This window comes from Pristiophorus japonicus, unplaced genomic scaffold (genome assembly GCF_044704955.1).
Source record: "Pristiophorus japonicus isolate sPriJap1 unplaced genomic scaffold, sPriJap1.hap1 HAP1_SCAFFOLD_75, whole genome shotgun sequence".
Lineage (NCBI taxonomy): Eukaryota > Metazoa > Chordata > Chondrichthyes > Pristiophoridae > Pristiophorus > Pristiophorus japonicus.
The window spans coordinates 1,637,486-1,663,780 of record NW_027254666.1 but is presented as its reverse complement, the minus strand read 5'-3'; the positions used below and the strand labels follow the sequence as shown (position 1 = coordinate 1,663,780).

At 46.1% G+C, this 26,295-nt stretch overlaps 3 non-coding genes across 3 annotated transcripts; all 3 read right to left on the bottom strand.

Moving 5' to 3' along the window:
* Positions 1 to 6,825: 6,825 nt before the first annotated feature.
* trnaq-cug (transfer RNA glutamine (anticodon CUG)) lies at positions 6,826 to 6,898 on the bottom strand. The gene has a single exon. It is a non-coding gene; the product is annotated as a tRNA-Gln (tRNA).
* Positions 6,899 to 16,288: 9,390 nt separating this feature from the next.
* On the bottom strand, positions 16,289 to 16,361 carry trnav-aac (transfer RNA valine (anticodon AAC)). Its single transcript has one exon. It is a non-coding gene; the product is annotated as a tRNA-Val (tRNA).
* A 4,077-nt stretch (positions 16,362 to 20,438) lies between these two features.
* trnav-uac (transfer RNA valine (anticodon UAC)) lies at positions 20,439 to 20,511 on the bottom strand. The gene has a single exon. It is a non-coding gene; the product is annotated as a tRNA-Val (tRNA).
* Positions 20,512 to 26,295: the final 5,784 nt, after the last annotated feature.

Genomic DNA, 26,295 nt, shown 5'->3' with positions numbered 1-26,295 from the left:
GTTATACAATACAAGCAGCTTGTTGGAGCATAAAACGTTGCTGGCTTTGTCAAAAGCAATTACTTGTTTTTTTCCCCATACCCAATTCTCACCTTTGTGAAACAACACATGTAGGGGCTCTAAAAGGTGCTTAACTCCGGTAGGAAGTTACCAAAATAGTTGAGGAGTCCCAGGAATGACCGCAGCTCCGTGACGTTCTGTGGCCTGGGCGCGTACATGATAGCCTCTGTCTTGGCGTCTGTGGCCGAATGCCGTCCGCCGTGATCTTTCTCCCGAAAATCTCCACTTCTGTTGCCATGAAGACGCATTTCGACCTCTTCAGACACAGCCCTACGCGATCCAGTCGCTGGAGGACCTCCTCCAGGTTTTGTATGTGTTCGACGGTGTCCAGACCCATAACCAATATGTCATCCTGAAAGACCATCGTGTGTGGTACCGACTTGAGTAGGCTCTCCATGTTTCTCTGGAAGATCGCTGCAGACGACCGAATTCCAAACGGGCATCTGTTGTCGCTGAACAGTCACTTTCGCACGTTGATGCAGGTGAGGCCCTTCAAAGACTCCTCCAGCTCCCGCGTCATGTAGGCCGAAGTGACCTCAAGCTTGGTGAACGCCTTGCCTCCTGCCAGCGCGCCAAATATGTCGTCTGTCTTAGGTCGCGGGTATTGGTCCTGTAGCGAGAAACGATTAATAGTTACTTTATAATCGCCGCAAACCCTGACCGTGTCATCACTTTTGAGTACTGGAACATTTGGGCTGGCCCACTCGCTGAATTCCACTGGGGAGATGATGTACTCGCGTTTCAGCCTGTCTAGCTCGATTTCCACTCTCTCCTCATCATATGAGGTACCGCTCGCGCCTTGTGGTGAATGGGTCGTGCCTCTGGGACCAAGTGGATCCGCACCTTCGCACCGGAAAAGTTTCCAATGCCTGGCTCAGAAAGGGAAGGAAATTTGTTCAGAATCTGGGTACATAATGCCTCATCGACATGTGATAGCGTTCGGATGGTATCCCAGTTCCAGCGGATTTTGCCCAGCCAGCTCCTTCCAAGCAGTGTTGTGCCATCGCCCGGGACAATCCAGAGTGGCAGTTCGTGCACCATGCCCTCGTAGGTGACCTTGACCATGGCGCTGCCCAGGACAGTGATAAGCCCTTTGGTGTACACTCTCAGTTTCGTGTGGATGGGGCTTCGGGCTGGTCTGAATGCGTTGTTGCACGACAGTCTCTCAAACATCTTTTTACTCACGATGGACTGGCTAGCGCTAGTGTCCAGTTCCATGGTTACGGGAAAGCCATTCAATTTTACATTTAGCGTTATAGGTGGACATTTCTTCGAAAATGTGTGCACCCCGTGTACTTCAGCATCTGCCTCCTCTCTCTGAGGCTCGAAATTGCTTTGATCCACCATGGACCGATCTTCCTCTGCCACATGGTGGTTAGCAGGTTTTGCAGAGCTTTCAGCTCATTCGCAAGCTCGTTGGAGATGCCCCATTGTTCCACAGCTCTTGCAAACATACCCTTTGAAGCGGCATGAATAGGCTGAATGGAAGCCTGCACAACACCAACAAGGTGTGAATTGCCTTGCACTCATCCTTTGTTGGGGACTCTGAGTCATCTGGGTCACTTGAGGCCTGCTGGCAGTTGCAGATTCGTGGGTTCTGCCCTGTACATTTCTGCTCACAAACACAGTTCCAGTTAATTTGTGAACATTGCTAGCACTTGTGTGCTGAGATATTTGCTTGGTGTTATCACTAGTGGACATAAATACCTCTGTTATCGCAATGGCCTTACTGACGATCGGTGTCTCTACAGCCAAAAGTTTTCGTAGGATGGTCTCGTGGCCAATGCCCAGTACAAAAAAGTCTCTGAGCATTTGCTCCAGGTAGCCATCAAACTCACATTATCCTGCAAGTCGCCTTAGCTCGGCGATGTAGCTCGCCACTTCCTGATCTTCAGTTCGATGGCACGTATAGAACCGATACCTCGCCATAGCACGCTCTCTCTCGGGTAAAGATGGTCACGAACCAGTGTACTCACCTCCTGATACGACTTATCTGTGGGTTTCACCAGAGCCAGAAGATTCTTCATGAGGCTGTAGGTCTGAGCCCCACAGACTGTGAGGAGGACCACTCTCCTTTTTTGCAGCAATTCCTTCTCCGTCCAGCTCGTTGGCTACAAAGTACTGGTCTAGCCGTTCGACATAAACTTCCCAGTCCTCACCATCCGATAACTTCTCCAGGATGCCCACAGTTTGCTGCATCTTTGTGTTGGATTCGTATTCTCGACGCCAGTTATTGTATTCCTAACACAGATGAGGCGGCACACAGGGACGTTAAAGAAACAGTGACCTCAGTCTTTAATAAGACACTCCAGAGTGAGAAACTGGCCTGAGGGGCCGGCTTAAATACAGTGCTCCCAAGGGGTGTTGGGATCCCTTGGGACTTCAGGGGATGAGCTCCCTTATGGTGGAACATGGGAGTGCATGCATTACAGATACACAACACATTCGTTGCCTCAACTTTGATTTCTGCCAACTTCCCTTGTATTTAACCTTCGCCGCACCTCCGCCACAATCTCTCACCGCTCCTCCAGCACGATCTCTCACAGTTCGTCCACCACGATCTCTCGTCACTTCTCCGCCACAATCTCTCACCGTTCCTCCACCACGATCTCTCGCCGTTCCTCCACCACGACCTCTCACCGTTCCTCCACCACGATCTCTCACCGCTCCTCCACCACGACCTCTCACCGTTCCTCCACACTGACCTTCCCGCTCCTCCGCTGTACCTAGGTCCCGCCGATGTTCCTGCCTGCCCACGCACAAAACAGCGACCTGTGTTTTGATGACGTGCAGCAGAGCAGGACTCCAGCTGTCCTGGTTCACCCTTGCCACTGGACCAAGACCGCGCTCTGTCAAGCCCGTGTGGTGGCTGGTGTCCAACGGTCACACCACGTTAAAACAATCCACCCACAGGCATCTTCCACCCTTTGATTGGAGTTCAGAACTGGAACATCGGGTCCTTCATTGAAACACTTGTGAACCCATGTGGAAGTAAGCCTTCCTCGTTCGAGGACCCGCCTATGATGATGATGATGATGATGTGTGGGACCTTACCAAATGCCTGCTGGAAACCATCAGATTAAATCTAGTAAGACCCGTCCCTTGATTCAGTTTTCACTGACCTTGCCTTAGGAAGGCTATATTGGCGTTGGAGGGAGCACTGTGTCGGTTTCCCAGAATGATACCTGGATTATAAGGTTTAAATTAAGATATGAGATTACACCCACTGGAAATTAGAGGGTCGAGCATTGATTTGATCAAAATTTTCAAAGATAGTAAGGGAAGAGATAGACTAGATAGAGAGAAATGATTCCCGCTGGTTGGGGAGTCCCAGACTAGGGGCCATAGTCTAAACATTAGAGACAGACGTTTCAGGAGTGAAATTCGGAAACATTCCAACACACACATGGTGGGAGAGGTTTGGACCTCCCTTCTGCAAAGGGCAGTTCGTGCTAGGTCAGTTGTTCACTTTACATCGCATTTTGATCAAAGGTATTAAGGAAGATTGTCCAAAGGCGGGTATATGGAGTTTGCTCACAGATCAGCCATGATCTCATTGAATGGCGGAACCGGCTCGAGGGGCTGAATGGCCTCCTCCTGTTCCTGTGTAATAGGCTTGAGCGGCTGAATGGCCTTCTCCTGTTCCTGTGTAACAGGCTCGAGGGCCTGAATGAACCTCCTCCTGTTCCTGTGCAACAGACTCGAGAGGCTGTGTGGGCCTCGTCCTGTTCCTGTGTAACAGGCACGAGCGGCTGAATAGCCTCCTCCTGTTCCTGTGTTCCAGGCTCGAGGGTCTTTATGGGCCTCCTCCTGTTCCTTTGTATCAGGCTCGAGGGGCTGAATGGGCCTCCTCCTGTTCCTGTGCAACAGGCTCGAGGGCCTGAATGGGCCTCCTCCTGTACCTGTGTGTAAGGTCTGGAAAACAAAGGGAGGTGATATGGGAAAACATAAACTAAATGGTATTGTGTTAAAAGAGAAGCAGAAGGATTGAGTGATTTACACACAGAAATCTTTGAAGCTGGGTAGATAAGTTACTAAGTTGTTTAAAAAGAATACAGGGCCCTTGGCTTTATATGAAGTGAAATAGAGGACACCAGCGAGGAAGTTGTACCATACCTTTGCAATCCCGGTTTAGGCCCCAGTTGGAGAACGGTTTACAGTTCTGAGCACCACAATTTAGGAAGGATATCAAGGCATTGGAGAGAACGTAAGAAATATATAAGAAACATTTTCTATTGTTATAGAAGACACAAACACAGGCATTCATCGAGAATCAACATGCAGGTGACCACACACAGATTAAAGAGCCAGAGAGACCGACAGAATCGGGTAACACCGGCAAATAGACAAGAGATATTGACAAGGACTGAAAACACTTTGCGATCAGAAAATTGATGGCCCAGCTGTGGTTAATGACACGGCTTTTGATGATTGATCTCCGTACAAGCCTTGAAATTCAGGAGAACCGGTATCCTGGTTTGAAGCTCGAGATAAAGCTCGAGATAAAGCCACGGGGCGATACCAACAGGCGCCTGGCAGCAATCAGCGACAGGAAGGTGCACCTTAAGCAGGCCCGGCTAGTTCAGTCGGTAGAGTATTAGACTTTTAATCTCCGGGTCGTGGGTTTGAGCCCCATGTTGGGTTAATTATTGTCCTTAAACTTTTATGGTGCTTTCACAGGAAAACATCATTAATGAACCCATAATCTTCTTTTGCACAATGAACAAAATGCGAACTGAGGGAGAGTTGATCATTTGATCATTTGTTCTGTGCTCTGTATAAGAACACAAGAACCAGGAGCAGGAGTCGGCCATTTGGCCCTTCGAGCCTGCCTTCTTTTGCAATGAAACAAATTATAACCGTGTTTTTAAATGAGCAGTGCGAGATATTCATAGGGCACATTTCAATGCTTCACAAAACCATTCCTTTCCTTACAGCCACACAGGATCGAATCCCGGTTTGAGAAGAAACTTTGATATCATTGTTTGCAATTGAAGTGGGGTCATTTTATGAAGTTCGATGGATGTCCCAAAGCACTTGAGAGTGGTGTCCAAACAAATGAGTTTGTAATTAAAACCACTGAATGTCAGGAGTGGGATTTGACCCCACACCACGAGAGGAGATTGTGACCTGAACACAGCACCTTAGACCGCTTGGCCATCCGGACTGTTAGAATCTCTAGTTACAAGTTATTACTCTGGAAAGTTTCAGACCGGGCACTTGTTCAGTGTTATTGGAAGGCCCAGTGGCCGGGATATCCTCTCCCCCGTTGTTTTCCTGAGACTGTGCACGGTGTCCGGGGAGCTTTGGTCCGGGTCCGAGGTCGCTTAAATCATGTGACAATGCACCCCGGACTGCTCTTGTTCCATTTTATCGCACATTAGTTTTTGGTGCAAAAATAATATCTCCAGAGGAGACAGTTATCTAAACACAGCACCGCATGCTGCTCGGCCATCCTGACTATTCACTGCTGTGTGTGGCCACATGCAGGTTGATTTTGAACTTTTGTGTCCTGTCACATGCAATAAATGAGGGCAGCAGGCGTATCTCTGCCTGACACCGGGGAAACAGTGAGACAGACATTGCATTGTGTTCAGGTTTAAAAACATCAATATCCGCAGTCAGGAGCTGAAAAGGACGAAGAGCTGAAAAAACACAAGAAAAAAGCAAAGAAATGTCAGCAATTGTTGTAAACTCTTTAATGTGTTTCCTGCTCGTTTCGTGATGCGGCGCTCACAGAGGGAGCACGGATTCAGAAAATAATTCTTCCATTCAAAATCTTTAAAATAATGACATGCAACTAATTAAACTGTGTGCCTGGGGATGGGGATGGGTGAAGATTGTTTGTTTTATTCCCCATTCATTAACCGACAGCGTTGTTTTGTAGAATTGTTACTGAGGGACAGTGGAAACTTCAATAACTGAACTTTAATTATTTAAGGATTTTGAATCATTGATGAAGTTTTCTCCCCTATCTGACTTTACTCACTCTGTATGTTGGAGACTGGTTTAAAATGTTCAGTGCTCATGCGACAAGGAACCTGGGGCGACTTTTGTTCAATTTATTGCACAGCAAAAGTATTCTCCAAACTACAATTTCCACCGGGGCTCGAAACGGGGACCTTTCACGTGTGAAGTGAATATGATAACCACTACACTACAGAAACACTGTGTCTAAAGCAACCTTCGGAATATAAACAGAGCTTTAACCTACACAGCTGGCCGATACTTCAGGAGCTGGTTTTACGAGAAGAGAATGACGGTGCTATATTTCGGAAGGCTGTGAGTGTGGCAGGAATTGATCTCGTGTTTCCCAGACTTCATACATAGGAACAGGAGATGGCCATTTAGCAGCGAGTGGTGAGGATCTGGAATGCACGGCTTGAAAGGGCGGTGGAGGCAAACTCAATCTTATATTTCAGACGGGAGTTGGATAAGTGTCTGAAGGAAAAACAATTGCAGGGCTACGGGGAAAGGGCGGGGAGTGGGACTCGCTGAGGGTCGGCACGGGCTCGATGGGCCGAATGGTCTTCCGTGCTGTAACCATTCCATGATTCGATAAGTTAGTGGCACATTTCATAGTGTGGCTGGGAGCACAACATTGCAAAGTGACATGGATTGAGTCGCCAAAACTAGAGGCATCTGATTTAGGAGATTCGCGGGGCGTGGAAATTTCGGAGTTCAATGACTTTGAAAGCAAAATTTTTGTTTTGTGCCGTTTCGGTCAGAGGTTTTCCATTAAAGCAACATTAAATGAAAAGAAATCGCCCAACGTGGGTCTCGAACCCACGACCCTGAGATTCAGAGTCTCATACTCTACCGACTGAGCTAGCCTGGCTTCCATTCAAAGCAGGTTTTTATCACTCATTGCAGCCAGGTGCCTGTTGGCTCCGCCCCAGATGTTTCAATTTGCTGTTGAAGAACTGCCAGGATCTTCTTGAATGGTGGACCAGGCTCGAGGGGCCGAATGGCCAACTCCGGCCTCATCCTTACGTGTTTATGTTTACGTCTTTATGCGGAGCTCCTTTCAGGGTAAACGAGCCAAAGGAGGACAGGGGAAACGTTATAAGGACACCCTCAAAGCCTCCATGGCAAAGTGCGACATCACCACTGACACCTGGGAGACCCTGGCCGCAGACCGCCCGATGTGGAGAAAGTCCTTCTGGGAGGGCGTTGAGCTCTTTGACTCTAGACGCAAGGAGCATGAAGAGACCAATCGCAGGCAGCGGAAGGAGCACGCGGCAAACCAGTCCCACCGACCCCTTCCCTCGATGTATGTCTGTCCCACCTGCAACAGGGTCTGTGGCTCTCGTATCGGAATGTTCAGCCATCAAAGGACTCACTTTGGGATGGAAGCAAGTCCTCCTCGATCCCGAGAGACTGCCTCTGGTGGTGTCTATGATTTGCGGTACACTGCGGAAACATCTCCACTTTCAGCACCAGATTACCAGAATTAAACCCAATGGGATCGGGAGAAAAGTTCCTCATATGCTCAGAGCAAAATATATCTTATGACAATAGAATTTTATGTATTAATTAATGATGTTTAAATCAATGCTTCTTTTTTTTTTACACAGGAGAGGCATAAAGATGTGCAAAATAGATGAACAATTTTTTGTAAGGTCTTGAATTAAAAGTACCATTTCCCTGACCGGGAATTGAACCCGTGCCGTGGCGGTGAAAGCACTAAATCCTAACCACTAGACCATCAGGTAACCTGGTTTGGAGAAAGTATTTTTTTAAATAAAAAAAAAATCTCTGCCTGACACCTTGGAAACAATGAGACAGTCCTTGGAGCAAGGGTCTGGTTATTGCCAAACAACAAAGGAAATATTAATTCTGGAAGAACAATGTCCGAAAGAACAGTGACCACTACGTGATTTGAACATGCAACCTTCGGATCTGTAGTCAGACACGCTACCATTGCACCATGAGACCTACACAGTGAGCTAGTTTTGCACAATCAAACAAATGCTAACTCAGGAACAGTCCATACTTCAATCATTTGTCCTGTGCTTTGCATCTTAACTCGAAAACCATATCCCATTTTACTCACTGTATTATAGCTTTCTGGTTCAAAATCCTCATTGCCGATGACACCACGAATCTGGGGCAAATTTTATCAAATTTAACAGCACCGGTTATTCCTATCGTGCACACAACATACAATCAGTAGTGAAGATAAAATCCCAACATGCGTATTTTCAGATTCAACGCTGTAGCATTTCAAATAAAGTGAAAGAATTTTACACTGAAAAGATTTGCAAGTGTTGCTTCTATTTTTGACTTTAATCAACTTTTGTGGAGTCTGACTCCCATTCATGCCACTGCTGAATAAGAAAGGAGGATTTGACATTGAACAGTCTGCACTGGCCCTGATATTTGTGAGCTCATCCTTTATATTCAGTGGTTTCTCGCCCTTTGATGGGCTGCAGTGTCGCGGATATCACGGTGGCCTCACATTGAGTATGGTGAGGGGGATGACTCATCAGGGGAGTGCAGCAGCAGCCAAGTTCATGGCACCGTGGCTGGCTCTGCTGCACAGAAGGGCAGGAAAAAGAGTGGGACAGCGACAGTGATAGGGGATTCGATTTAAAGGGGAATAGATTGGCGTTTCTTCGGCCGCAACCGAGACTCCAGGTTGGTATGTTGCCTCCCTGGTGCAAGGGTCAAGGATGTCTCGGAGCGGGTGCAGGACATTCTGAAAAGGGAGGGAGATCAGCCAGTTGTCGTGGTGCACATTGGTACGAAAGATTTAGGTAAAAAAAGGGATGAGGTCCTACGAGATGAATTTAAGGAGCTAGATGCTGAATTAAAAAGTAGGACCTCAAAAGTAGTAATCTCGGGATTGCTACCAATGCCACGTGCTAGTCAGAGTCGGAATCGCCGGACAGCTCAGATGAATCCGTGGCTTGAGCAGTGGTGCAGCAGAGAGGGATTCAAATTCCTGGGGCCTTGGAACCGGTTCTGGGGGAGGTCGGACCAGTACAATCCAGACGGTCTGTAACTAGGCAGGTCCTGAACCAAAGTCCTTAGGGGGGAGTGTTTGCGAGTGCTGTTGGGGAGGAGTTAAACTAATATGGCAGGGGGATGGGAACCAATGCAGGGAGACAGAGGGAAACAAAATGGAGACAGATACAAAAGACAGAAAGGAGATGAGTAAAAGTGGAGGGCAGAGAAACCCAAGGCAAAAACCAAAAATGGCCTCTGTACATCAATATTCTAAAGGGTCAAAGTGTAATAAAAAGGCAAGCCTGAAAGCTCGGTGCCTGAATGCGAGGAGTATTCAGAACGCCGGAGAGGGCTCTGAGCTAGTTAGAGTGGGTGAGAGCGCAGATAAAAAGGACCCCAAGAAAGAATGCAAAAGGCAGGAGGCAACAGAGCAGAGTAGCACTGGGGTAAGTGTAAACCACAAGGTAATAGGAAGGGACAATATGTATGAATATAAAGGGGCTGCAAGAGGGGTCAAAACTAAAAATCATAGATTAAAAACTCGTATTAAATACTTTACCTAAACGCACGCAGCATTCAAAATAAAGTAAATGAGTTGACGGCACAAATCATGACAAATGGGTATGATATGGTGGCCATTACAGAAACGTGGTTGCAGGGTGGCGAAGACTGGGAATTAAACATACAGGGGTAGCTGACAATTCGGAAAGATAGACAAGAAGGGAAAGGAGGTGGCGTAGCTCTGTTAATAAAGGATGACATCAGGGCAGTTGTGAGAGATGATATTGGCTCTAATGAACAAAATGTTGAATCATTGTGGGTGGAGATTAGAGATAGTAAGGGGAAAAAGTCACTGGTGGGCGTAGTTTATAGGTGCCCAAATAATAACTTGACGGTGGGGTGGGCAATAATCAAGGGATTAATGGAGGCATGTGAAAAAGGAACGGCAGTAATCATGGTGGATTTTAACCTACATATTGATTGGTCAAATCAAATCGCACGGGGTAGCCTGGAGGAGGAATTCATAGAATGCACACAGGATTGTTTCTGAGAACAATATGTTACAGAACCTACAAGGGAGCAAGCTATCTTAGATCTGGTCCTGTGCAATGAGATAGGAATAATGAACGATCTCCTAGTAAAAGATCCTCTCAGAAGGAGTGATCACAATATGGTTGAATTTGTAATATAGATTGAGGGTGATGAAGTAGTGTCTCAAACGAGCATACAATGCTTAAACAAAGGGGATTACAGTGGGATGAGGGCAGAGTTGGTAAAAGTAGACTGGGAACACAGAATAAACGGTGGCACAATTGAGGTACAGCAGAGGACTTTTAAGGAGCTCTTTCATAGTGCACAACAAAAATATATTCCAGTGAAAAAGAAGGGCAGTAAGAGAAGGGATAACTTGCTGTGGATAACCAAGGAAATAAAGTAGAGTATCAAATTAAAAACCAATGCGTATAAGGTGGCCAAGGTTAGTGGGAAACTAGAAGATTGGGAAAATTTTAAACGACAGCAAACAATGCCTAAGAAAGCAATAAGGAAAGGAAAGATAGATTACGAAATTAAAATTGCGCAAAACATAAAAACAGAACGTAAAAGCTTGTACCGATATATAAAACGGCAAAGAGTGACTAAAGTAAATGTTGGTCCCTCAGAAGATGAGAAGGGGGATTTAATAATGGGAAATGTGGAAATGGCTGAGATCTTAAACAATTATTTTGCTTCTGTCTTCACAGTGGAAGACACAAAAACTATGCCAGAAATTGCTGGTCACAGGAATGTGGGAAGGGAGGACCTTGGGACAATCACTATCACTAGGCGGGTAGAGCTGGACAGGCTAATGGGACTCAAGGTAGACAAGTTCCCTGGTCCTGAGGAAATGCATCCCAGGGTATTAAAAGAGGTGGTGGAAGTTATAGCAGATGCATTCGTTATAATCTTCCAAAATTCTCTGGACTCTGGGGAGGTACCAGCGGATTGGAAAGCAGCTAATGTAACGCCTCTGTTTACAAAAGCGGGCAGACAAAATGCAGGATACAATAGGCCGGTTAGTTTAACATCTGTAGGTGGGAAAATGTTTGAAACTATCATTAAGGAAGAAATAGCGGGACATCGAGATAGGCTTCGTGCAATCAAGCATACACAGCATGGATTCATGAAGGGGAAATCATGTTTAACTAATATAGTGGAGTTCTTTGAGGATATAACGAGAATGGTGGATAGAGGTGGATGTGGTGTATTTAGATTTCCAAAAGGCATTCGATAAGGTACCACACAAAAGGTTACTTCCGAAGATAGAGGTACGCGGAGTCAGAGGATATGTATTAGCATGGATAGAGATTTGGCTGGCGAACAGAAAGCAGAGTGTCGGGATAAATGGGTGCTTTTCAGTTTGGAAATCCGTGGTTAGTGGTGTGCCACAGGGATCGGTGCTGGGACCACATCTGTTTGCAATATATATAGATGACCTGGAAGATGGGACAGAGTGTAGTGTAAAAGAATTTGCAGATGACACAAAGATTAGTGGGAAAGCGGGTTGTGTAGAGGACACAGAGAGGCTGCAAATAGATTTGTATAGGTTCAGCGAATGGGCTAAGGTTTGGCAGATGAAATACAATGTCGGAAAGTGTGAGGTCATCCACCTTGGGAAAAAAAACAGTAAAAGGGAATATTATTTGAATAGAGAGAAATTACAACATGCTGCGGTGCAGAGGGACCTGGCGGTCCTTGTGCATGAATCCCCAAAAGTTAGTTTGCAGGTGCAGCAGGTAATCAGGAAGGTGAATGGAATGTTCGCCTTCATTGCGAGAGGGATGGAGTACAAAAGCAGGGAGGTCCTGCTGCAACTGTATAGGGTATTGGTGAGGTCGCACCTGGAGTACTGCGTGCAATTTTGGTCACCTTACTTACGAAAGGATATACTGGCTTTGGAGGGGATACAGAGACGATTCACTCGGCTGATTCCGCAGATGAGGGGGTTACCTTATGATGATAGATTGAGGAGACTGGGTCTTTACTCGGTGGAGTTCAGAAGGATGAGGGGTGATCTCATAGAAACATTTAAAATAATGAAAGGGATAGACAAGATATAGGCAGGGATGTTGTTTCCACTGGTAGGGGAGACTAGAACTAGGGGGCACAGCCTCAAAATACGGGGGAGACAATTTAAAACCGAGTTGAGAAGCAATTTCTTCTCCCAGAGGTTTGTGAATCTGTGGGATTATCTGCCCAAGGAAGCAGTTGAGGCGAGATCATTGAATGTATTCAAGTCACAGATAGATAGATGTTAAAGCACTGAGGAAAATAAGGGTTACGGGGTGCGGGTGGGTAAGTGGAGCTGAGTCCACGGCCAGATCAGCCATGATCTTGTTGAATGGCGGAGCAGGCTCGAGGGGGTAGATGGTCTACTCCTGTTCCTAATTCTTATGTTTCTTATGTTTCTTATGGAGCAGGCGTCTACTACAACCAAAAAAACATTTTTTAAAGGACCTGCGTAGTCCTCATGGATGCGTGCCCAAGGCTTGGTGGGCCAGGACCATGGGCTAGTGGGGGCTTCCCTGGGCGCAGTACCCAGCTGGGCAAACGTGTTGCATCTGCGAACGCAAAGTTCCAGATCAGCGTCTTTCCCTGTACACCAAATGTGTGACTTGGCAATTGCCTTCCTCATGACAATGCCCGGATGCTCATTGTGGACTTCTCTGATGAACACCTCTCTGCCCATCTGGTTTCTACGCGGTTTTCCCACAGTAGGCAATCGGCCTGAATCGAGAGTTCATCCCTGCGCCTGTGAAATAGTTTAACTTCCTCACGACATGCCCTGTACGTGGCTGCCCAGTCCCCATTCAGTACACATTTCTTGACTGGAGAGAATAGCGGGTCTCTATTTGTCCAGACGTTAATCTGACGGGCTGTCACGGGTGAGCCTTCACTTCCGAAAGCTTCAACAGCCATGACCATCTCAGCACCATGCTCGGTAGCCCCCTCAGTGGTGGCGAGTGGGAGCCTGCTGAGTGCATCGGCGCAGTTTTCGGTGCCCGGTCTGTGCCGAATTGCGTGGTCATAGGCGGGTAAAGTGAGTGCCCACCTCTGCCTGCGGGCCGATGCATTTGCATTTATGGCCTTGTTGTCTGCCAAAAGGGACGTTAGGGGTTTGTGATCTGTCTCCAGCTCAAATTTCCTGCCAGCAGGTATTGGTGCTTTTTCTTTACTGCATATACACATGCGAGCGCCTCCTTTTCTACCATCCCGTAGCCCCTTTCTGCCTGGGACAGACTTCTGGAGGTCTAAGCTACCGGCTGTAACTGACACTTGGCTTTGACATGCTGCAACACACACCCGACACAATCGGACGACGCATCGCACGTTAACACAAGTTTCTTACATGGGTCATATAGCGTTAACAGAGTGTTGGAACATAACAAATTGCGAGCTCTATTAAAAGTCCTTTTCTGGCTGTCCCCCCAGACACATTCGTGACCTTTGCGTAGGAGCACATGTAGCGGCTTTAGCAGCTTGCTCAATTTGGGAAGAAAGTTACCAAAATAGTTCAGGAGCCCCAGGAACGAATGCAGCTCCGTCGTGTTACGGGGTCTGGGTGCTCTGCGGATCGCTTCCGTTTTGGAGGCAGTAGGGCTGATCCCGTCTGCTGCTACCCTCTTCCCCAGGAATTCTACCTCTGGAGCTATGAAGACGCACTTCGCCTTTTTCAGTCGCAGCCCTTTCCGTTCCAGTCTGCGTAGCATCTCCTCCAGGTTGTGGAGGAAGTTCTTCAGTATCGTAACCCGTGATGAGGATGTCGTCTTGAAAAACCACCGTCCCTCGAATCGACTTGAGGAGGCTTTCCATATTTCATTGTAAGATCGCGGCAACCGGAGAATCCCGAACGGACATCTGTTGTACTCAAACAACCCCTTGTGTGTCGTGATGGTGGTCAGCTTCTTCGACTCACTCGCCAGCTCCTGGGTCATGTAAGCTGAGTTCAGGTCTAATTTTGAAAAAAGTTTGCCACCGGATAGCATCGCAAAGAGGTCCTCCGCTCTCAGTAGCGGGTACTGGTCTTGGAATAACACCCGATTGATGGTGGCCTTGTAATCACCACATATCCTGACCAACCTATCCGCCTTGAGCACCGGCACAATCGGGCTCGCCCAGTCACTGAATTCGTCTGGCGAGATGATGCCTTCCCTTAGCAGGCGGTCCAATTCGCCTTCTATCGTTTCCCGCATCACGCACGGCTCTGCCCTGACCTTGTGGTGTACTGGCATGGCGTCCGGGTTCATGTGAATCACTACCTTGGCCCCCATGAAAGTGCTAATGCCGGGTTGAAATAATGAGTCAAATTTGTTCAGGATCTGTGAGCATGATACTCGCTCCACAGAGGAAATTGCATTGACATCGCCCCATTTCCAGTTCATGACAGCAAGCGAACTTGTGGGTCACGACTACTGTGGCGCTGCCTAGCACCAGAATGATCTCCTTTGTGTACGTTCGTAGCTGTGCGTCAATCGGCAATAATTTTGGCCTCCTGGCCTTGGACGCCCACAACTTTTCGAACTATTTGATACCCATCAGGGACTGGCTGGCCCACGTGTCTCGCTCCACTGATACTGGGATGCCATTGAGGAGCACTTTCATCATTATCGGTGGCGTCCTGGTGTATGAACTTTATACGTGCTCCACATGAACTCGCTGAACTTCAGCTTCCTGCGATTTTCCCCAGTGTTCATTTCTGCAATTTCTGCATGTATTTTGCTCATCTCTGCAAACTCTGGCTGAGTGTGTGCCTCCATGCCTCCAACATGAGCTGCTGTTGGAAACAAAAGGTCTCTTGCCAGTCGATCGTCACTGACTGCCCCGTGATTGTCCTTGAGTGCACCATTAACAGGTGTTGATGGCCCCATTACTGGCCGCATTGTCCCTTGCAATGACGTGAATCGCTATTCAGCTTGCCATTGTCTCTGTCCAACTCCCCCTCTGGGTTTGGCTACATATTGGGGCATGCCTGACTGCCCTTGGCTGCCTGGAGAACTGTGTGATGCTTTAACAATGTTGAATCTCTGTCCCAACCATTGCTTAACACAGAACCTCTTGTCGTTCTGCTCGTGGCCATGCTCGTGTGGTTTAAATCCCAGTTTCTCGTCACCATTGATACGTCCTTACTATTCGGTGTAAATGCCCACGAGGCCCATGCTTCAGAGAAGGTCAGTCTGTGACCTGTATTTTATTTCTTAGCACTTAAGTGATAAAAGTGGGTGGAGCTTCCCCTTTTATACCTGAAGGTCCAGGTTAGGAATGTCTCGAACAAGTTCACCACCAAGTGGTCATTGTTCTCACAGTGTACAACTTAGGTAAGATTATACATGGGTTACAATGCTGGTTGCATACATGACAGTCCCGGCCTCACTCACTGTGGAGCTGTGGACGAGCGATTAGTAGATGGGTTGTTTGTGGCTTCGATCTGCTGTTGTGAAGCGCGGCGGAGATGCAGGATCCTTTAATAATCTCTCACAACTCAACTGAAAGCAGCCGGAACGTGCAGTTTTGAGAGGGTCTTTCTGCACCGTCAGGGCTGGAAACGGGACGGAGTGAGAGATACTGTGTAGAGTTTGAGTGTGTACAGAACTGTACAGAGAAACCAGCCAATGTAACAGGGCTGTGAGACACTGCATTTTGTTAATAGTATAGTATTAGGCAGGCCCTCGGATCGAGGATGATTTGTTTCCACACTAAAAAGGGATGAGTTCACAGGTGTTTCGATGAGGGACCTGACAATCTAGGTCCCGAACTACATCCTGAAAGGTGGAAGATGCCTGTGGGTGGATTGTTTTAACGTGGAGTGACCGTTGCACACCTGCCACCACACGGTCTTGACAGAGCTAGGTCTTGGTCCAGAGGTAGGGGTTACCCAAGGCGACCACAGACCAAGCTCTGCTGCATGGACCTAGTGTGTACACATGTGCCGACTATCCATAGATCGCAGTGTGGGCTGGCCCGTGCTGTCCCTGGCACCTCGCCTCTCCTGAGCCCCGATCTCACACCGCTCCTCCGCCCCGATCAAATATGGAGCAGTCAGAAACAGGACATCAATTAGTCCCTCTAATCTTGGAGACATCAAATATCACCACTGTTATTTTAAATATCAAAATATTAAACTCCAGCCTAGTTGAAGGGTTATTAACATCAGCAGAAACAAACACCAACTTTGTTAATAGTGAACCATTCATGTCAATTATTCCATTTTTTCTAATATTTAATTGAACAATGTCGAAAATGTTTCCACCCGGTTTCGAACCGGGGACCTTTCGCGTGTTCGGCGAACGTGATAACCACTACACTACAGAAACAGTGCTATTGACATGGTGCTAGGAACATAACCAGAGCCTTAACCTACACAGCTGGCCGATACTTCAGGAGCTGGTTTTACGAGAGTAGAATGATTGTGCGATCTTTAGGAAGGCTGTGAGTGTGGCAGGAATTGATCTCGTGTTTCCCAGACTTTACTCATAGGAACAGAAGCGAGTGGTTAGGATCTGGGATGCACGGCTTGAAAGGGCGGTGGAGACAGACTCAATCTTACTTTGGAAAAGAGTCTGATGGAAAAACAATTGCAGTGCGATGGGGGAAGGGCGGGGGAGTGGGACTCGCTGAGAGTAGGCACGGGCTCGATGGGCCGAATGGCCTTCCGTGCTGTAACCATTCCATGATTCGATAAGTTAGTGGCACATTTCATAGTGTGGGTGGAAGCAGAACATTGCAAAGGGACATGGATTGAGTCGGCAAAACTAGAGGCATCTGATTCAGGAGATTCGCGGGGCACGGAAATTCGGGAGTTCAATGACTTTGAAAGGAACATTTTTGCTTTGTGCCGTTTCGGTCAGAGAAATGTTTGTGAAAGGAATTTTTTGCAGAAAGGGATGCAACATTTAACCTTCTACCTTAACACTTCTTTCTGGGTGTCAGGTCATATTTAGTTTCAATGTTATTCTTCCAGAATTGCTATAAGAACATAAGAATAAAATAATTAGGAAAAGTAGTGGGCCATCTAGACCCTCGAGCATGCTCCAACTTCCCCAACATCGGGAACAATCTCCCCGCATCTAACCTGACCAGTCCCATCAGACTATTGTATGTTTCGACGAGATCCCCTCTCATCCTTCTAAACTCCAATGTATAAAGGAGCAGTTGATCCAGTCTCTCCTCATATGTCAGTCCAGCCATCCCGGGAATCAGTCTGGTGAACCTTTGCTGCACTCCCTCAAAAGCAAGAACGTCCTTCATCAGATTAGGAGAACAACATTGAAAACAATATTCCTGTTGAGGCCTCACCAAGGCCCTGCACAACTGCAATTAGAACTCCCTGCTCCTATACTCAAATCACCAAGCTATGAAGGCCAACATACGATTTACCTTTTTCCTGTCTACTGTAACTGTATGCCAACTTTCAGTGACTGATGAACCATGACACCCAGGTCTCGTTGCACCTCCCCTTTTCCTAATCTGCCACCATTCAGATAATATTCTGTCTTCACGTTCTGCCCTCAAAGTGGATAACCTCACATTTATCCACATTTTACTGCATCTGCCATGAATTTGTCCACTCACCTAACCTGTTTAAGTCACCCTGCCGTCCCTTAGCGTCCCCCTCACAGCTCACACCGCCACCCAGTTGATGTCATCTGCAAACATGGAGATATTACACTCAATTCCTTCATCCAAAACATTGATGTATATTGTAAAGAGCTGGGGTCCTAGCACGGAGCCCTGAGGCACTCCACTAGTCACTGCCTGCCATTCTGAAAAGGACCCTTTTATCCCAACTCTCTGCTTCATGTCTGCGTACCAGTTCTCTTTCCACGTCAGCATATTACCCCCAATACCATGTGCTTTGATTTTGCACAGCAATCTCTTGTGTGGATCCTTGTCAACAACCTTTTGCAAGTCCAAATATACCACATCCACTGGTTCTCCCTTGTCCACTCTACAAGTTACATCCTCAAAAATTCCAGAAGATTTGTCAAGCATGATTTACCTTTCATAAATCCATGCTGACTTGGACCGATCCTGTCACTGCTTTCCAAATGCGGTGCTATTTCATCCTTAATAATTGATTCCAACATTCAGGCTAACGAGTGTATAATTACGCGCTTTCTCTCTCCCTCCCTTCTTAAAAAGTGGTTTTACATTAACTACCCTCTAGTCGATAGGAACTGATCCCGAGTCAATAGCCTGTTGGAAAATGATCACCAATGCATCCACTATTTCTAGGGCTACTTCCTTAAGTACTCTTAGATGCAGCCTATCAGGCCCCGGGGATTTATCATCCTTCAATCCCATCAATACCCACCTCATAAGGATATCCTTCAGTTCCTCCTTCTCACTCGACCCTCGGTCCCCTAGTACTTTTGGAAGGTTATTCGTGCCTTCCTTCGTGAAGACGGAACTGATGTATTTGTTCAATTGGTCTGCCATTACTTTGTTCCCCATTATAAATTCACCTCAATCCGACTGCAAGGGACCGACAGTTGTCTTCACTAATCTTTTTCTCTTCACATATTTAAAGTAGCTTTTACAGTCAGTTTTTATGTTCCAAGCAAGCTTCCTCTCAAAATCCATTTTCCCACTCCTAATGAAACCCTTAGTCCTCCTCTGTTGAATTCTAAATTTCTCCCAGTCCTCAGGTTTGTTGCTTTTTCAGGCCAATTTATCTGCCTCTTCCTTGGTTTTAGCAATATCTTTAATTTCCCTTGTGAGCCACGGTTGAGCAACGTTCTCCGTTCTATTTTTACTCCAGACAGGGATGTGCAATTGCTGAAGTCACCCATGTGATCTTTAAATGTTTGCCATTGCCTATCCACCGTCAACCCTTTAAGTATCCTTGGCCAGTCTATTCTAGCCAATTCACACCTCATACCGTCAAAGTTACCTTTCCTGAAGTTCAGGACCCAAGTTTCTGAATGAACTGTGACACTCTCCATCTTAATGAAGAATTCTACCATATTATGTTACTCGTCCCCAAGGGGCCTCGCACAACAAGATTGCTAATTAGTCCATTCTCATTACACATCACCCAATCAAGGATGGACAGCTCTCTTCTGGGTTGAGAAAACCATCCATAATACACTCCATTAAATCCTCCTCCACCACATCACTACCATGTGGTTAGCCCAATCACGATGTAGATTAAAGTCACCCATGATAACTGCTGTCCCACCACTGCACACATCGCTTCTTTCTTGTTTGATGCTCTCCCCAACCTTACCATTATGAACCAGTGAGACAGACATTGCAGCAAGGGTCTGTTATTGTGAAACAGCAATTGCTAAAAGAACATTGACCTCGACATGATTTGAATACGCAACGCTTTGATCTAAAGTCAGACGCACTACCGTTGCACCACAAGGTATACACAGTAGTTAAGGGATGTTCGTCTATATGAAGGTTCTGCAATACAAGGCGCTTTAAAATCCCCGCCCATTCCCACCAGTTTTCACAAACAGCGCTCACCTGACAGTCACCGGATGGTTTGTTCGAAAACTTTTCTCTAGCTTTCACAGGAAAGCATCATTAATTAATCCCTCACCTTCTTTTGCACATTCAAACAAATGCTAACTCAGGGACACTCCATACTTCAATCACTTGGCCTGTGCTTTGGGGAGCGGGCAGGGAAGTGGACCTGAGTCCATGATCAGATCAGCAATGATCGTATTAAATGGAGGAGCAGGATCGAGAGGCCGTATGGCCCATTCCTGCTCCTATTTCTTATGTTCTTATGTTCGTATGCATGATAACCCATTTTACTCACTGTATTTTAGCTTTCTGATTCAAAGTGTTCATTGCTGATGACAGCAGGAATCTGGGGCAACTTTTATCAAATTTATCAGCACCGATTATTCCTACCGTGCACACAAAATACAATCATTAGTGAGGATAAAATCCCACAATATGTATTTTCAGATTCAACGCAGTAGCATTTCAAATAAAGTGAAATAATTTTACACTGAAAAGATTTGCAAGTGTTACTTGTATTTGTGTCTTTAATTAAATCTTATGGCGTCTGACTCCCGTTCATGCCACTGCTGAATCAGAAAGGAGGGTTTGACATTGACCAGTCTGCACTGCACCTGATATTTGTGAGCTCATCCTTTATATTCAGTGGTTTCTCGCCCTTTGATGGGCTGCAGTGTAGCGGATATCACGTTGGCCTCAGACGCAAAAGGTCCCCGGTGGATCCGTTTTCTCTCACTCAAAGTTATCTCTTTATTGATGACATAAAGAGCAATTAATGAATAAGGGAGCCCTTTTGCCAGGAATTAAATAGCAAATAAAAACAGCAAATGGTGGAAATCTCAGCAGGTCAGGCAGCATTTGCAAGAAGATTGATCTCGCCTCCGATTGTTCATCCACAGCAACTTTAAAGATAATGTTTCTGCCTGGGATTGAACCAGGGACCTTTCACGTGTAAAGCAAACGTGATAACCACTACACTGCAGAAACCTCTTCTACAACAGCCCCCACAGCGAGGAGCTGACCAGTGAGCTCGCTCTGTGCTGATCGGGAATGTGTTGGCTCACCTTAAACAACTTCTGTCCCACACTGAAAGTTCTCAATCCTTCTCCTCCGCTGCCCTTTACAGAAATGTCACGGATCACCCAGCCACCGTGTTCACTTCCACATCCTCACAGTGGGGCCACAGAGGCTCCTACCTTCTCCCCGCGATCAGCGAACTCACCAAGTTTACAAAATTAAACCACAAACACGTGCCCGGCAAAGTGCAGGAGAAGCCAGATAGTGTGTAAGTTCGGTCTATCACAGAAATATTGGCATTCATGGTGATTACAGCAATTATTAATCGTCTCACAGACCTCAATTATTTTTATGCGATGAATTGATCGAGGATTGAAAGCAGGTTAGTGCGCCGGGTCTTATCCCCTCGACCACCAGGGAACAGCTACGATACATGTCAAAACAGGTTAGTGCACCGGGTCTTAACCCCTCGACCACCAGGGAACAGTTACGATACATGTTAATATATTTATATATATTTATATATGAACCTGAATGTCAATGGCTACCTACCGAGACCTCGTGGCGCCCACGGTAGTGCGTCTAACTTTGAGTGAGAGAAACGGTTCCACAGTGACACCTGTCATGTGTCCTTCATGGTTATTGCTTGTACTATTACAAGGTGTGCACCAGAGGGCACTGCGGGGGGTTGAGACTTGTTGCTCACCTGCACAGGTGTGCCTGGCCTAGTATAAAAGTCAGGCCACCAATAAAGGTTATCACTAAAGGACTCAGGTCACTACAGTTAAAGAACGACACATTGTCTCGTGGAGTCATTATCAGAGCATTTGAAGGTATAATAAGGGAGCCCAAAGCCTGAGAAACTGGAAATTCTACCAGAGCGTCGAAGTCATGCTGTAGGTGCCTGGGACAACACATTGCTCAAAGTTGTCCACACGGGAAGGCAGAGTGTTTCTTCGACAGAAAGACTGGGCATCTTGCGAAGGCATGCCGATGGAAGGGAAAAACCTGTTGTTAAAGCTATGAGTCCAGCGTTCAAAGCTATGAGTAGAAATCCCAAGAGACGACATAGTATGGATGACCAACAACAGGACGATGAGATGTTAGAGTTACACCTCATCAGGAGCACGATTTTAACGGACAGTGATTCGGAAAGAATCAAAATCCACATCGATGTTGCTGGATTCAAGATCCCAATGGAAATTGACACGGCTGCATCCGTGAGTGTAATACCGGAGTCACTGTACCGCGACAAGTTGCGTGATTTCTAACTGGAGAATCCCAAGTTAGAGCTGCGAGGCTACTCGGGAGAGTAAATTCCTGTGGTTGGTCATATCACTGTACCGATCGGTGAAATATAAAAATCAATTTCAGAACTTGCCTCTAATAGTAGTGAAAAGAGACAAGTCTGCCTTACAAGGCTGAAATTGATTAAGATCACTGAAGCTAGATTGTACTCAGATTTTCTGTGTGGAAGCGAGATTTTCATCAACGGATGAGATTATCAAGAAGTATCCAAAGGTGTTCTGCGAAACGGACAGTCCGATCCAAGGTTTCAAGGCGAGTGTCAGGGTACAGAAGGACGCTAGATTGGTTTACTACAAGCCCCGTTCCGTACCATATGCACTGAAGGAGAAAGATGAGCATGAACTCAAAAAACTAGAAGGTGTTAACCGTTACACTGCGGAAACATCTCCACTTTCAGTACCAGATTAACAAAATTCAACCCAATGAGATCGCGAGAAAAGTTCCTCACATGCTCAGGGCAAAATAAATAATTGTCGTTCTACAAAAGAATGAACAAATTTCAGCACCAGGTCAGACGGAAATGTTAAGCGAGCAGGTAGACTGCTGAATCGCACTTTTAAGGTGTTGGTGGTGACAAAGCAAATGGGTTCTGCCCAATGATTCAATATAAAAAATGTCTGAAATAGGATTCGAACAATATCTATAGTGACCAACGCAACTCATCTTAGACCACATGGCCATCATTACTATTCAGTGCTGTGTGTGGCCACCTGCAGGTTGATTTTGAACTTTTGTGTCCTTTCACATGAAATAAATCAGGGCAGCAGGCAGATCTCTGCCTGATACCGGGGAAAGAGTGAGAAAGACCTTGGAGCAAGGGTCTGGTTATTGTCAAACAGCAAATGAAATATTAATTCTGGAAGAATAACATTGAAACGAAATGTAATCCTGATACCCAGACTCAAGTGTTCGGGCAGAAGGTTAAATGCTGCATCCCTTTCTGCAAAAAATTCCTTTCACAAAAATTTCTCTGAACAAAAAGTCACAAAACAAAAATGTTCCTTTCAAAGTCATTAAACTCCTGAATTTCCACGCCCCGCGACTCTACTGAATCAGATGCCTCTAGTTTTGCCGACTCCATCCATATCCCTTTGCTCCAAGGTCTGTCTCCCTGTTTCCCCGGTGTCAGGCAGAGATCCGCCTGCTGCCCTCATTTATTTCACTCTCTGTGAATCTCTCAAATATTCCAACAGCAGCCATGGTTGTGTGAAGCTTTGTACTCGGTTAATCGTCGCCAATTGTTGTGAAAAGTAGAACAGGAGGAAGCTGAGTCCTGTGAGCTAAACTTAGTGTGATCTTATTCTTCTTTATTCCAACTCCAGAGTGCCTGAACAACATGGCATCCAACCTTTTATACTGGCCCTGCACGTGTGGGCAGGTGACCATTAGGACTCCAACAGTCACGCACTCTGATGGCAAGTATTACATAGTTACATACTTCACATAATTGTTATCGTTCAGAAGTTATAATTCCAATGAATGCCTGAATCATCCGAAAGGAGCCTGGTTTGTAGGACAAGGCTACATATCAGGAAGGAGCGTAGTTAGATGACAAGGGAAGTGATACTCTGATTATAAGTTTGGAGAATAAAAAGAGTAAATGCTGGAAATACTGAGCAGGCCAGGCAGTATCTGTGGAGAGAGAAACAGAGTTAACGTTTCAGGTTAATGACCTTCCATCAGAAGTTGGGCAGTTGTGTTCGGTAATACTATTAAAAGTTTCAATTGTCACGAAGCAGTGGTAAGGAAAAGATATAAAATGCGGCATTTGGCACAGATAGTTTAGAATCCAATTAATGTTTGATCAATTTGTACACCGAGCTGGGAACTGTAACGTGTTTGAGTTCTTCGGCTAACATTCGCAAGGTTTGGGTGTAAGTACTGTTAAGTGTATGTTTAATTATTGTCTGCTTAATAACTCTGACATTTAATGTTGCGGACACTATTCCTGCGCTGCGTGTGTTCCAGCTCTGTTTGGAGCACCGATCCCTTCAATCCGTCGCTTAAAGGGACAGTTGGATTCACCGGATCTTTGTTTGGTGAAATTTCAAAGATTGAAAGCGGCGCACATCAACCTGGTCACCGACTAACTAACCGCTACACGTTGCTCCCGTGAGATGGAAGCCCAGTTACTGTTACAATCTTGAACGCAGGTACAAGCAGAACTCATTCATAGAAAGTCCAAGTCCCTGAGGCACCTGATTTTTTGCACCAAACTCCTTCGCATAGAGTTTCGGTTCGTGTGGGGTGATTTGGGCACATCTTTCCCCACACTACAACACTTCAAACATAACTCAACGGCTGTAAAGCGCTTTAGGGCGTCATGAGTTCCTGAAAGGTGTTGCAGAAATGCAAGTCATTCTTTGCAAAAGTATGATGCAATTTCAAAATTCTTGAGTAAACTGAGGGCTCGTCCAGAATTTGAACCCGGGACCTCTCGCAAATTTCAAGCAACAACCCCCCAGCAAGAATCCTACACCTAGTCCAACGAGGCAACTGCTTGATAAATGTGGAGATAAGGTGTAACCATTAATGAAACATTTTTAGTTGCTATTATTGATCGGAGGAGCACATGAGATGGAATCAGTGACTTTGCTTTTTCGAACTGTCTTCTGAAGCACCGCACGGTCCCATTCCGACAGTCAATGAGCTGTTGGGACGTTAGTGTATGCAGGCTGTCGATGGTCACCCCGAGCACAGCAGAGGGGTTTCTGCATTAGTTCAGGAAGGGGACAGTATCTTTCCCCTTCTCTCTTCCTCTTGTCTATAACCCTGTGCTATGGTTTCTCTATTTATTCCCCTGAATCAGTTTCTAGTGATTAAAAGGGAACAAACGATGAAATGGGTGTCACTGTGGAACAATTTCTCTCACTCAAAGTTAAACGCACTACCGTGGACAGCACGAGGTCTAGGTTGGTAGCCGTTGATATTCAGGTTCCTATATAAATATATAGAAACATATCGACATGTATCGTAACTGTTCCCCGGTGGTCGAGGGGTTAAGATCTGGCGCAATAACCTGATTTCAATCCTCGATCAATTCATCGCATAAAAATAATTGAGGTCTGTGAGACGATTAATAATGGCTGTTATCACCATGAATACCAATACTGTCATGTATCTCACACTACTGTACATAACTGTACCTTACCTTGCAATACATGACTGTAACCAGAGAAGACTTGTAACCACAAACTTACCTTACCACCAGGGGTGCATTTGCAGGAGACACTGGATACCTTTCCCAGACAGGTATATAATAACAGGTCTCAGGCAAGTGTGGCATTCGAGAGCTGTATAATAAAGGTGCAGCTCCAGAGTGACCTTGACTTCAGTATGTGCCTCGTGTGAGTCTGTACTGCAGGGTCAGAACTTTACAGTGGCGACGAGTTACGGGATTACAGAATCCGAAGAATGGTGACCAACGGCTCAGACGAAAAATACAATGCTGGAGATAATTGCGAGGAATTTATAGAAAGGCTCCAGCAAAGCTTTGTAACCAAAGACTGGTTAGGCGACAAGAATGCAGACAAGAGAAGAGCCCATCTCTTGACCAGCTGAAGCTCGAAAACATACGCTTTAATGAAGGACCGGCTGGCACACGAGAAACCAGCAAGCAAGTCGTTTGAAGAATTGATCACACTGGTAAGAGACCACCTGAAGCCAGCAAGCAGCCTACACATGTAAGCTACTTCGGACCCGTGTCAAAGCTCGCCGTACACCGAACACAGGCTCAGGAATACATCGGGGGAGAGGATATCCCGGTCACTGGGCCTACCAGCAACACTGAACAAGTGCCCGTTCTGAAACTTTCCAGTGTAATAATTTGCAACTGGTATATCCAACAGTCAGAATGGACGAGCGGTCGAAGGCGCTGCGTTCAATTCACTGCCACCTCTGGACTCGTGGGTTCAAATCTCAATCCTGACATTCAGTGTTTTTAATTACAAACTCATTTGTTTGGACACCACTCTGAAGTGCTTTGGGACATTCATCAAACTGAATAAAATGACCCCAATTCAATTACAAACAATGATATCAAAGTTACTTCTCAAACCGGGAATCGATCCTGGGTGGCTGTCGCGAATGGAATGGTTTTGTGAAGCATTGAAATGTGCCCTCGAAATATCTTGCACTGCTCATTTAAAAACACGGTTATAATTTGTTTCAGTGCAAAAGAAGGCAGGCTCGAAGGGCTAAATGGCCGACTCCTGCTCCTGGTTCTTGTGTTCTTATACAGAGCACAGAATAAATGATTAAATGACCAACTCTCCCTCAGTTCGCATTTCTTTAATTGTGCAAAAGAAGATTATGGGTTCATTAATGATGTTTTCCTGTGAAAGCAACATAAAAGTTTAAGGAAAATAATTCATTCAACATGGGTGTCGAACCCACGACCCGGAAATTAATAGTCTTATTCTCTACCGACTGAGCTAGCCAGGTACG